This window comes from Mus musculus, chromosome 18 (assembly GCF_000001635.26).
Source record: "Mus musculus strain C57BL/6J chromosome 18, GRCm38.p6 C57BL/6J".
Taxonomy (NCBI): Eukaryota; Metazoa; Chordata; class Mammalia; order Rodentia; family Muridae; genus Mus; species Mus musculus.
The window spans coordinates 64,608,445-64,621,096 of NC_000084.6; the positions used below are offsets into that span (position 1 = coordinate 64,608,445).

At 45.1% G+C, this 12,652-nt stretch overlaps 1 protein-coding gene and 1 pseudogene across 2 annotated transcripts in view; both read right to left on the reverse strand.

Moving 5' to 3' along the window:
• Positions 1–12,652, reverse strand: part of Atp8b1 (ATPase, class I, type 8B, member 1) — a 132,294-nt gene that overhangs the window by 79,466 nt on the left and 40,176 nt on the right. The window lies entirely within an intron of this gene.
• On the reverse strand, positions 3,211–4,018 carry Gm6978 (annotated as a pseudogene).

Here is a 12,652-nt window from a genome sequence, read left to right on the forward strand (position 1 = left end):
TATGGCTCATAACAGTAGCAAAATTACAGTTATGAAGTAGCATCAAAAATAATTTTGTGGTTGGGGGTGGGTCGCCACAACATGAGGAACTGTATTAAAGGGTTGAAGCATTAGGAAGGTTGAGAACCACTGCTCCACAGGAACCCAGAGTCACATTATTTGGCATTCAAAGATCTAGAGACACAGAGGGCAAAGATCTGGAGATAAGGATACCAAAGAGAAGTGTTTGCTATCAATATTCTTTGCTATCAACTTCCAGTTCATACCTCCTACCTGGTATTACCAGATTCCAACAATACTGGATGAAGGCTTAAAACTTGAAACTCAGACAAGACTAAAACAAACCAACAGCCAGCCAAGATCAAAAGTCTAGCAATATAGAGCTCTTTTAGAGGCTGGCTGAGACCATCAAAAAAGCGTTGTTAAAGACCGTAGCATGCATAGGAAATATAGCAGGGCTTCTTGTAAGGTTCTGAAGACACTGCATGTAAGAAGCAACCTTTCTAGCCCACCACAATATCCCAGGCCAGGTGCCACATTTGCCAAAGAAGATGTAATTTTGATTCTGTACTTACAGGACTAGTAGTCTAGACAGCAGTTGGTAAATTATAGCCCAGGGGCTCTACTTGGCCCATCACGTACTTTCTCAAAGTCCTATTAGAACATCTTTGCTCATCTATCTAGGCATTATTGCCTATGGCTGCAGAAACAGCGCCAACTACAGCACTTACTATGGACACCATAAGGACCCAAACCCTAAAGTATTTGCTCTCTGACCCTTTATAGAAAAAGCCTGCTGCCGGGCGTGGTGGCACATGCCTTTAATCCCAGCACTCAGGAGGCAGAGGCAGGTGGATTTCTGAGTTTGAGGCCAGCCTGGTCTACAAAGTGAGTTCCAGGACAGCCAGGGCTATACAGAGAAACCCTGTCTCGAAAAACCAAAAAAAAAAAAAAAAAAAAAAAAAAAAAAAAGAAAAAGCCTGCTGACCCCAAAGCTATAATGAAATTAAATAAGATCAATAAGACAACTGGTCAACATCGAATGTCCAAAGTCAAATAAAATTCACAAAAAACTGGGTCAATAGAAAACATTTGGGTGGGGGTGGGGGTGAGAAATAAACTACTACCAGCTAAAGTAGTTATGAAGGGAAAATGTCCCTTAATAACAAGAGTTGCCATTTTGATTTGGGGGTGTTACCTCCCTCATTTTTTCTGGGGTATGTAACCAGAAAAGATGTGCACCAGACAATCACTAGGATGACACCGTAGCATCTCCCTTGCTGTGAGGGTGCTGGGGTTGGGAACCTTCCTACACATCCACAGCCAATTACGATGGTATTTTTATTAATAATGTATCTCCCTCTCTCTCTCTCTCTCTCTCTCTCTCTCTCTCTCTCTCTCTCTCTCTCTTTTTCTGTGTGTGTGTGTGTGTGTGTGTGTGTACATGTGCGTGCACTTGGGCAAGCATGCAGAGGACAAGACAACTTCAGGAGTCAGTTCTCTCCTTCCATCATGTGGGACCAGGGGATGGAACTCAGCTTATCAGCTTTGTCAGCAAGCACTCTTAACTGCAGAGTCATCTTGCCAGCCCCCAAGATGGCATTTCCTCCCTGTACTGGCTGGTTTTGTGTGTCAACTTGACACAGGCTAGAATTATCACAGAGAAGGGAGTTTCAGTTGGGGAAGTGCCTCCATGATACCCAGCTGTGGGGCATTTTCTCAGTTGGTGATCAAGAGGGGAAGACCCATGGTGGGTGGTGCCATCCCTAGGCTGTGTAGCCTTGAGTTCTATAAGAGAGAGAGCAGAGCAAGCCAGGGGAAGCAAGCCAGGAAGAAACATCCCTCCATGGCCTCTGCATCAGCTCCTGTATCCTGACCTCCTTTGGTGATGAACAGCAAGCTGGAAGTGTAAGCTGAATAAGCCTTTTTTTTTCCCCAACTTGCTTCTTGGTCATGATGTTTGTGCAGGAATAGAAACTCTGACTAAGACAAATTGGTACCAGCATAGTACAACCTGTGACAATCTGACCATGTTTTGGGGAGGACCGTGGAAGAATTTTGGAACTTTGAGCTGGAAGAGCCATTGGGATGTTAAGAGCTCTGTGGGATGTATTGTAGGAGCTTGGAAAATAATGTTGAGAACAGTGCAGAAGATGGAGGCCTGGATTGTGAAATTTCAGAGAAAAAATTAAAGACTCTTATCAGGGCTGTTACTGTTTTGATTGTGAAGATTCTGTGGTTTTGGTTAGCTGGGGCTGAAGAATCAGCTGTGATTAACAAGATACCAGAACTACTAAAGTGAAACTTTCGCGTTACTGGGACTATTGATGCTGGTTAGCTGGAACTAAGAAATTAGCTGTGATTATAAAGAGCATCACTGAGGTGAAACCTTCTGGGAAGTGTTTTCTGAGAGCACAGGGACAGTGTTCCAGCGATAGCCAAGGTTGTATCTTGTGCCATGGCTGGACCTGGTAATGTATGAGTCACCCAGGTGTTACTGGTTTTGAAGGCATAAAGGGGTCACAAAGAGCAGCTGAGGCTCGGCACTGTGAGAGGCCATGGAAGGCCATTGGTGAAGATGCAGCCTCAGTTGCAATTGATGGCCCAGGACTGAAGGGGTCATGCAAAGTAGCTGAGACTTGGCACCATGAAGAGAGCCTATGAGAGACTATTGGTGAAGCCTAGTTGCAGAGGAAGACAGCTGAGTTTTGAAGATGCTAGTACCATGAGATGACCGCCAAGAACAGCAACAGTGGAGTGCGGGCACCTCTGCCTATGCTACAAAGGGCAGAGCTGGAGAAGTGACCCAATTCCTTGAAGGAGCCCAGAATATCATGAGTGGACTCCAGACATTGGATGGTTAAGAGTTTGGTTTTGCTTTTGATTGTGGCTTGCCCTGATATTTTTCCCTCTTAAAGGAAGAAAGTATTTTAGTGGAGCCCACAGTTAAGACTTTGAATTTTCAAAGAAATTGAGCCGGGTGTGGTGGCGCACGCCTTTAATCCCAGCACTTGGGAGGCAGAGGCAGGCGGACTTCTGAGTTCAAGGCCACCCTGGTTTACAAAGTGAGTTCCAGGACAGCAAGGGCTACAAAGAGAGACTCTGTCTCGAAAAACAAACAAAAAAATTGGATGTTTTAAAGGATTGACTTTTTTTTTTTACTGTATCACTACAAAGTTTATTCAGAAACCATCTTTGTTTTTTTTTAAATCCCATTATGAATTGGCTTGTCAACCAACTACAACACTGTCTAGCAGACACACGGTAAAAAGGGCTCGGCTCAGAATCGTCCAGATCTCTCCCAGTCTCTTGATTGCCTCCTGTCACGCTCCCGTCCTCTGCCACCTCCACCTCCACCTCTACCTCTACCACCGCGCCCACGGTCTCTGGCTCGGGAACGCCATTCCCTGGATCGGGACCTGGATCTATGCTTCTTGCGCCGGCGCCCATACAGCTCCCGTCGTAGCTCTCTTGAGATGGGCTTCAAATGCATGAAGTTGCAGAAGCCCCCTCTTGTGCACTCTCCCATTTCATACTGGCGGCAGCAGGCTTCCCTGAAGTCAGTTACTGGGGACAGCTCTGCATGGATCGGCTGTCCATTAAACCAACGGTTATTCAAGTCGATCATGGCTTTCTCTGCATCCTCCTCACGTCGAAACTTGACATACACGTTCCCCACCAGGTGGTCCCCTAGGTTGTCGCAGACGTTCATCTCCTCGACTTCCCCGTACTTCTCTTCCATCTCAGTGAAGACTTCCTCAAAGAACTCATCATAGTGCTCCTGCATCTCCACGTCGCTCACAGCACAGCGCAAACCGTCAGCGGACTGGGAAGAGTTTTGAGGGTTACGGTAAATGTTCAAGAGGGCAATGGTCTGGCTAAAGGTCGGTTTATTGTGCAACCGTCTCCATGACGACATGCTCCGATTTTGAAATAAAATGAACAGTTGACTTTGTCTTTTTCGGTGCCGAAGATGGAGGCCAAGTATTCCGCCATTTTCGCGCAGACGACTCTGGCATGGCAGCCGACACTGCTGACTACGCAGAAGTCCCTCCGGCGGGTTGACTTTTAATATGTGTCAAGGTTTCTATTCCTGCACAAACATCATAACCAAGAAGCAAGTTGGGGAAGAAAGGGATTATTCAGCTTACACTTCCATACTGCTGTTCATCACCAAAGGAGGTCAGGATACAGGAGCTGATGCAGAGGCCATGGAGGGATGTTTCTTCCTGGCTTGCTTCCCCTGGCTTGCTCCACTGCTCTCTTATAGAACTCAAGAAGACACAGCCTAGGAATGGCACCACCCACCATGGGCCCTCTCCTTTGATCACCAACTGAGAAAATGCCCACAGCTGGGTATCATGGAGGCACTTCCCCAACTGAAACTCCTTTCTCTGTGATAACTCTAGCCTGTGTCAAGTTGACACACAAAACCAGCCAGTACAATTGACCCCCTGTTGACACATCACTACTTTCTTATTCATTCCCAAGATTTAAATTACTTTAAAAGTCCCACAGTCTTTACATATTATATTAGTCAGGGTTCTCTAGATTCACAGAACTAATGGGTAGTCTCTATATCGTAAAGGAATTTGTTGATGACTTACAGTCTGCAGTACAACTCCCAACAATGGTCAGTAGCAGCTGTGAATGGAAGTCCAAGGATCTAGCAGTTGCTCAGTCCCACAAGGCAAGCAGGTGAAGAAGATAGAGAGTAAAAATCTTCCTTCTTCCAATCTCCTTATATAGGTCTCTAGCAGAAGGTGTGGCCCAGATTAAAGATTTGTGCCTCCGTGCCTTTAATCCACTATGCCTCAAAATCTCCATGCCAAGATTAGGTCAGAAACTTGTTTCTCCCAACCTCCAGATTAGGATCACAGGTGAGCCTTCCAATTCTGGATTGTAGTTCATTCCAGATATAGTCAAGCTGACAACCAGGAATAGCCACTACACTCCCTTAACCTGTATAATATGATCATGTTCGAAAAGGAACAACAGAACTTGATGTGGCAGCACAGGCTTGTAATCTTAGCATTTTGGAGGTGGGGGCAGAAGGCTCAAGAGTTCAAGGTCAAGGAGCTGGCTTAGTTGGTAAAGCACTTGTCATGCAAGGTCAAAGACCTGAGTTCAGATCCCCACTACACATGTTAAAGTCCAGTTTGGCACAGCAGTGAGTTCCCAGAGTCCCATTGCTGGCGAGGTGGGCACAAGCAGACACCTGGGGTTCACTGGTTAGCCAGTCTAGCCAAACTGAAGAGTTATGAGTTCACTGGGAGGCCTTGTCACCCCAAATAAGGTGGAGAGCTGACTCCTGGCTGACACACACACTTGTACACACAGAGTTCAAGGCCAGCTTTGGCCGCTTCATAATGCTTGCAGCTAATCTGCACTGTGTGAAACCTGGTTTCAAGCAACAAAGAAAAAGGCTGAAGATGTAGAGATGGAGTGCTTGCCTAACAAGTGGGACCACCAAAAGAGGCAACAGCACATGACTGTAATCTAAGCAGTAGGGAGGGGAGAGCAAGAAGATCAATAATTCAAGAGCAGCTTCAGCTATAACAGTGGGGGCCAAGCCTGTCTCGTGGGACCCTGTCTCAAACACAGAGAGAGAGAGGGAGAGGGAGAGGGAGAGGGAGAGGGAGAGGGAGAGGGAGAGGGAGAGGGAGAGGGAGAGGGAGAGGGAGAGGGAGAGGGAGAGGGAGAGGGAGAGAGAAAGATGGGGGACAGCACGTTGGCAAATAACTGAATAACTTATACTTTTGTGTTTTTAACTTATCACTGAGCTGTAGTGTTCAGGAGATTTTCTGTCATCTATCCTTAGAAACAGCTCATAATCTGCTTACTTGGAAGGAACCATGAAATTGTTTATAGTTTTTTGGGTAGGCTTCACATTGCTACATCAATTTATCACTGCTTAAAATGCACACTGTGTGTACGTTAAAAGAAAAAGTTGTTTGATTTCAGCCTTGGAGTAAATACTATAACTTTATAGAATTAATATTACCGACATTGGAAAAAATTAATCTTCCTGAGTACTAACATAAACTAACTTAAGATCAAATCTACCTACATCCTCCAATACCTCATCCTTAGGATTCTCATTCTAGGTAGCAGCAGGACAGGCAGAGATGCAGCCAAAAGTCACCATCTCAAGGGACTGGGTGGTTAAAAATGCTAGAACATTTAACTCCTAATGCACTGGTTACTATAGGATATAGGATATTCTGCTGGGATGAGAGTATGTGGTGAGCATACTTTCAAAGAGCAAAGCTCAGGTGAGGAGTCCTGGATCTCCAATAAGCCACCCGGAACCAGCTAGGTGTCAGGGAATGGACACAGATGCTATGGAACACATCACAAAATCCTGGGCCAAATAGTAGTCTTCAGGTTTATACCATAGCCCTCCTGTCCCACACCATCCCAGCCCCTGTGTTAGAATGGGGGCTGGGCTTGGCAGTGCATCCTTTACAGCACTTGGGAGACTGACGCAGATGGAACACAGGTTTGAGGCCAGCCTGGGCTAAACTATGAGGGCCTGCTTAAGAAAGGAAGGAAGAAAAGAAGGGAGGGAGGAAGACTGAGAGGCAGGGAGGGAAAGAAGGAGCATGGGCCTGGGTTGGAACGTTAGCTCCAAGATTCACTAGTTTGTAACTTCAGTGCATAATTTAGTATGTTTAAGAAAGTTCATGTAAGCTGGGCGTGGTGGCACGCACCTTTAATCCCAGCACTCGGGAGGCAGAGGCAGGCCGATTTCTGAGTTCGAGGCCAGCCTGGTCTACAAAGTGAGTGCCAGGACAGCCAGGGCTATACAGAGAAACCCTGGCTTAAAAAATCAAGAAAGAAAGAAAGAAAGAAAGAAAGAAAGAAAGAAAGAGAGAGAGAGAGAGAGAGAGAGAGAGAGAGAGAGAGAGAGAGAGGGAGGAAGAAGGAAGGAAGGAAGGAAGGAAGGAAGGAAGGAAGGAAGGAAGGAAGGAAGTTCTTGTTTCCCATAGAAAAAAAGGAGAGAACAACATGGCCTTTCAGATGGGGTAAGAGTTAGTTGATGTAGACAACTGTAGTGGCTATTCCTGGTTGCGTACACCTTTAATCTGGGCCACGCCTTCTGCTGGAGGCCTACATAAGAACATTGGAAGGTTTGGCCAGCAGGGGCTGTGGGGGTCATTGGAGACCATTTTAAGCTCTGCATTTTGAGATGAGATCAATCCTGTTTAGAACACATGACAAAGAACATGTAGCATAGGACACATAAATGCAATGTCATTATATCATGATGCATTCTGTTAAACAGTCAGCATCATTGTCCTTGGCAACTAACTATAAGCCCAAAGAGGAAAACTGTATTTCAGAAATGTCTTCTTTTAGGCATGGTGGCTCATTCTGGGAGCTCATCACTTGGGAGGTTGAGGGACAGGAACTGTGCAAGTTTGAAGCCAACCTGGGCTACACAGTGAGTTCCAGGATAGCCAGGTCTGTAGCATGGAACTGTCTCAACCATTCCCTGTTTATTAAAAAAAAGAAAAGAGAAGAGAAGAGAAGAAGAAAAATGTCTTTTCTTCTTGAAAGCTTTATTAGTCTATGAATAAGACAAATTTGAGAGTGGGCAGAAATGAACATTCTGAGTTTCTCTGTTTGAGTTTGAGTCCCCCTGGGCACGAACCAAGTTATACAACAGAGACGTTACTGACTGGGGCCATCCCTTCTCTATGTCTGGGAGATAGACATGGTACCTTGTATCCAAGCAACAAAACATTGCAACAGGTGATGAAAAGTCATTTTTATTATTGGGTTACAAAAATCAGTGCCTTTCTTCTTGCCAGGCAACTCTATCCTCTTTGTGGCTTTGATGGAGCAGTGCCCAGAAAGCACTAGAATCCCCAAGGAAATGAAGTTAGCCAGCAGTCATGTGGACTTGAAAGCATAATCTACAGTCTTGCCTTCAAGTGAGACCCTAAGCAAGACACCTTCATTGTAGTCTTGTGAGGCACCCTGAGGCAGAGGACTCAGCTAAGCTCTACCAGACATCTGTCCATAACCTCGGAGATGGTAGACCTGTGTTAGCTTAAGTGCCTACATTTGAGGATAAAGCATCATGCAGCCATGAATACTGGTACTATTCATCTCAACAGTCATAGCTCCCCAACTGGATGCCTAGTTAGTCAACATTATTTCCAAGAAGAGCCCTGGGTTAGTTTCAAGTCTATCACTGTGGCTAAAAGATCCTGACTGTCTTAGGGTTTCTATTGCTGTGAAGAGACACATGACCACAGCGGCTCTTATAAAGGAAAACTTTTCATTGGGACTGGCTTTAGTTTGTGATCAAACTAAAGCCTATCTATCCTCTTTGTGGCTTTAGTTTGTGATTTAGTTTGTGATCATTGTGGTGGGAAGCATGGCAGCATGCAGGCAGACATAGTGCTGGAGAAGGAGCTGAGAGTTCTATGTCTCGACCACGGGCAGCAGAAACGATTGTGTGCCACACTAGGCATAGCTTGAACATATGAGACCTCAAAGCCCACCTCCACAGTGACACACTTCCTCTAAGAAGGCCACACCTACTCCCACAAGGCCATGCCTCCGAATAGCACCACTTCACGTGGGCCAAGCATTCAAATACACTAGTCTACGGGGCTTGGGGAAGGGCATTCCTATTGAAACCACTATATTGAACAAATGCAGCTTCAGAGGAAAGGGGGATTCATGTGGCCCACAATTGCAGGTCGTAGCTCATCATTCCAGGGAAGTCAAGGCAGGAACTTAAAGCAACATGTTCACACACAGAGACTACTGTGGCCTTGTTTACTTGTTTTCATGTAACTCTCTCCTGTCCTATACAGTTCAAGACCATCTTCACAGGGGAAAGCATTATAAGCATCAATTAACAATCAGGACAACCCCACCCCAAGACACGCCCACAGGTCTTGATCTAGACAATTCAATTAAACCTCTCTTCTCAGGTGATTCTAGGCTGTGGCAACTTGCCATTTCAAAGTAAGCATCAGCCAGGTATGGTGGCTCACGCCTTTAATCCCAGAACTCAGCAGGCAGATCTCTTGAGTTCAAGGCCAGCCTGGTTTACAGATGAGTTCCAGGATAGACAGGGCTACACAGAGAAACTCCATCTTGAAAAGACAAAGAAAAACAAACAAACAAATAAACTGAGCATCCCGGGCCTTCATCTTGTGATGGGAAGTAGAAATCTCTCTTTATCCTGATTAGCTCTGATACATGTTATGCCCCATTTGGAATATGCCTAACATCCATCCTTCCTATCTTTCTCTCTTTCTTTCTTTCTTTCTTTCTTTCTTTCTTTCTTTCTTTCTTTCTTTCTTTCTTTCTTTCTTTCTTTCATGTGTATGAGTATACTGTAGTAGTACAGATAGTTGTGAGCCTTCATGTGGTTGTTGGGAATTGTATTTAGGATCTCTGTTCACTCCAGTTGGCCCCGCTCACTCAGTCCCTGCTCATACAGCCCAAAGATTTATTTATTATTATTATAAATAAGTACACTGTTGCTGTCTTCAGACACACCCAAAGAGGGTGTCAGATCACATTACGGGTGGTTGTGAGCCACCATGTGGTTGCTGGGATTTGAACTCAGGATCTTCAGAAGAGCAGTCAGTGCTCTTACCTGCTGAGCCATCTCACCAGCCCATGCCTAATATTCTTGAAGGTAGAATCTGACAAGCCTGTTGACAGCTATAATCAGACAAGGAATCACATGAGGTAATGCTAATAACATAGATCTAAGAGAGATTAAAATCAAACTTTATTAGGGAAACAATCTGACTGCAGTTCCCAGCACATGTAGGACTGTATTTATTTCCTCTCCAAACCAAAGCCTACGGAACCCAGAAGCCAAAGCGGCTAACATAAAACAAAGGCACCATTGCGTCACCACTGCGGGGACAATCTAGCTCTGATCCTCACTCACTCGAGATAAAAGGCTTCTCTGTGCTGTAGCAGAAGCCCACCCCTGATCTGATTCCATTCCCTACTCTCATCCTGAGTCACAGCCATGGAAAAAGGGCTGTGGAAACCCTGCACACTTGGGCCTTTCTTTGTCCAGCTTTGTCATTGGTTCCCCTCCATCTCCGTATACAGATGATTCCTTTTAGGGGGCCCCTGACAGTTGGCCCCTATAGTTGTGCTAGAAACGGTCTGAGGCATGTGGCTAGGTTTCAGCACTGCCAATGAGATGAGTGCAGTGCCAAGTAACTTGCCAAAGGTCACCTAGCTTCTAGGTAGTAGGGACATTCGACTTCAGTCCTCTCTCCACCCACCTGGGCTGTGACCCATGTGACACAGTGAGCAGGGTGGAGTCACTGCAACCGAAGCTCTGTCCAGGAAGTGCTGGGACTCTACTATCACTCAAGGACTTCAAGTCTCAACTGTAGGTAGCTTTCTGTGACTATGACTAAGGCCTGGGTAAAGGAAAAAGAAGAACTTAACAAAAATGCATCAAACTTTCCAACCTACAGGCAGGCGTGTCTGATGTGCTCTATGCGGTTGGTTACTTCCTCTGTATTTTCGAGTGGACAATAAGAGTCATAGGAGCACTGAGGAACTTTGGGTTTTCAGGAATGAGGAAGAACCAGAACACAAAGGCAGAGGCAGGAAATTACAATGGAAAGTGCCAGAAAATGTCCAGAGGTTGAACGGAGTCACCTACAGAGGTTGAACCTTCCGCAAGGCATTGGCCTTGGCAATAATGCCTCATTTCTGGAACTGCCTGTCGCACTGACAGTGTCGCCAAGGAGAGGAGTGTGACCCTCTCCAACCCATCTGTTAAGGCTGAGGGTGGGGGAGTTAGCCAGACAGGTCAAGTCACAGGACCCTGAACAGCTCCTGGTCCCAGATTTTTTTCATCTTAAACCAGTCTCACTATTATTAATTATTACTAGTCACCTGTGATCAGCCACAGCACTCAGTGCGGGAAGCTGACTCGATAACAAAAGGCAACATGGGTGGAGACAGCTAGGAAAAAAATCAAGACAGGGTGGGGCCTCCATTCCTTTGTCTGGAAACCTAAGGAGGAAAAATATACAATAGACTAGACCTGCTTCCCAGAAGGCAATGGTGTTAAAATTCTCCCAAATGTTTATTTTTTAGAGACTCAGCCTCAATCCAGGATGTACTTTTATAATAAATGATAAAAGTTCACAGGAGAAAAACATTATTATTTATTTATGTATTTATTTTAAACTTTGTCCATTTAGCTAGTTACAACGGTTTCATTTTTTTTTTTTAAATGCCTTACTATTGCCACTGAAATTGGGCTCTCAAATTATCTTCACATTTCCATACTAGAAAGTCCAGGGGAGGTTGCAATCGGCAGGTACAGGGAAGAAAACCTCCAGGGGACAATGAAGCTGTGGAGCTCACTAAACCGGGACCCTGGAAGTCAGTGTGCAATGAGTGCCAGAGAAAGATGTAATCGTTGGTGTGGATTTCCAGAGCCTAAGCTGTAACACTTGCCATCTGCACAGAGACACGGAGAGTGTGTACACTCCCCGTCCAGGTTCAACAGGAACAGCTTGTTTCAATAAAAGGGCAGACGTGGTGTGTAAACAGGAATAACAAACAGACAGGGAAAGGATTATTCTCACTAGTAATGACAGGAAGGCAAAGCTGGGGAACGGAAAGACACCACTTTATGCTGAATATTTAACAGTGGTGTCTAGTGCTGGCTCAGATAAAGATGAATACACACACACACACACACACACACACACACACACACAGGCATTGTCTGTCTCTTTCTCCCTTCCTCTACCACCTACCTCCTCTCTCTCTCTCCCTCACTCTCTCTCTCTCTCTCTCACACACACACACACACACACATACACACACACACATTCGTACTGGGATATTCACATAGAAATCTGTGTATCCCTATGTAAAACAATGCAACCTAACCTTATTTTTAAATTAAGATTTATTTATTTTATGTATATGATGAGTATACTGTAGCTGTCTTCAGAAACACCAGAAGAGGGCATCAGATCCCATTACAGATGGTTGTGAGCCACCATGTGGTTGCTGGGAATTGAACTCAGGACCTCTCTAGAAGAGAGTGCTCTTAACCACTGAGCCATCTCTCTAGCCCCAGTGAAACGTTCTTTTATCAAGAACACTGAAGATATATTTGAGCCAAGAGTATCTATCATTCAGAGACTTCTCTAATAGTTCAACAAAGGAACTCAACTCACGTAAAAATATTTATTGTTAGTGGAAGAGCAGGAACAGAAACCACCTGAAAGTTGGATGGGATATGAGTGTAGCTGCCCATGGAGGTTGGAGGCATGGTGTCCCTCTGGAGCTGAAGTTACAGGTAAGTGTGAGCTGACCCCCATAGGTGCTAGGAATCAAATTCAGGTCCTCTGCAAGAACAGGGCACACTCTTAACTGCTGAAGCATCTCTCTGGCTCCCATCATTTTTATTAGCATATATTAATTTTATATAATAATGAGTTTCATTATGATACCATTCATGTATGTATGTAATATATCTTGATCATTACCCTCTCTTGTCCCCTTCCTCTTCCCAGCCAGTGCCTCTTCTATTTTCCATCATTTTTCTTTTGGTTTAATTAATGTTGCTTACCTGGCCATAGGTGATAGGTTATTTATAGGAGCATTGTAACTAAACAGT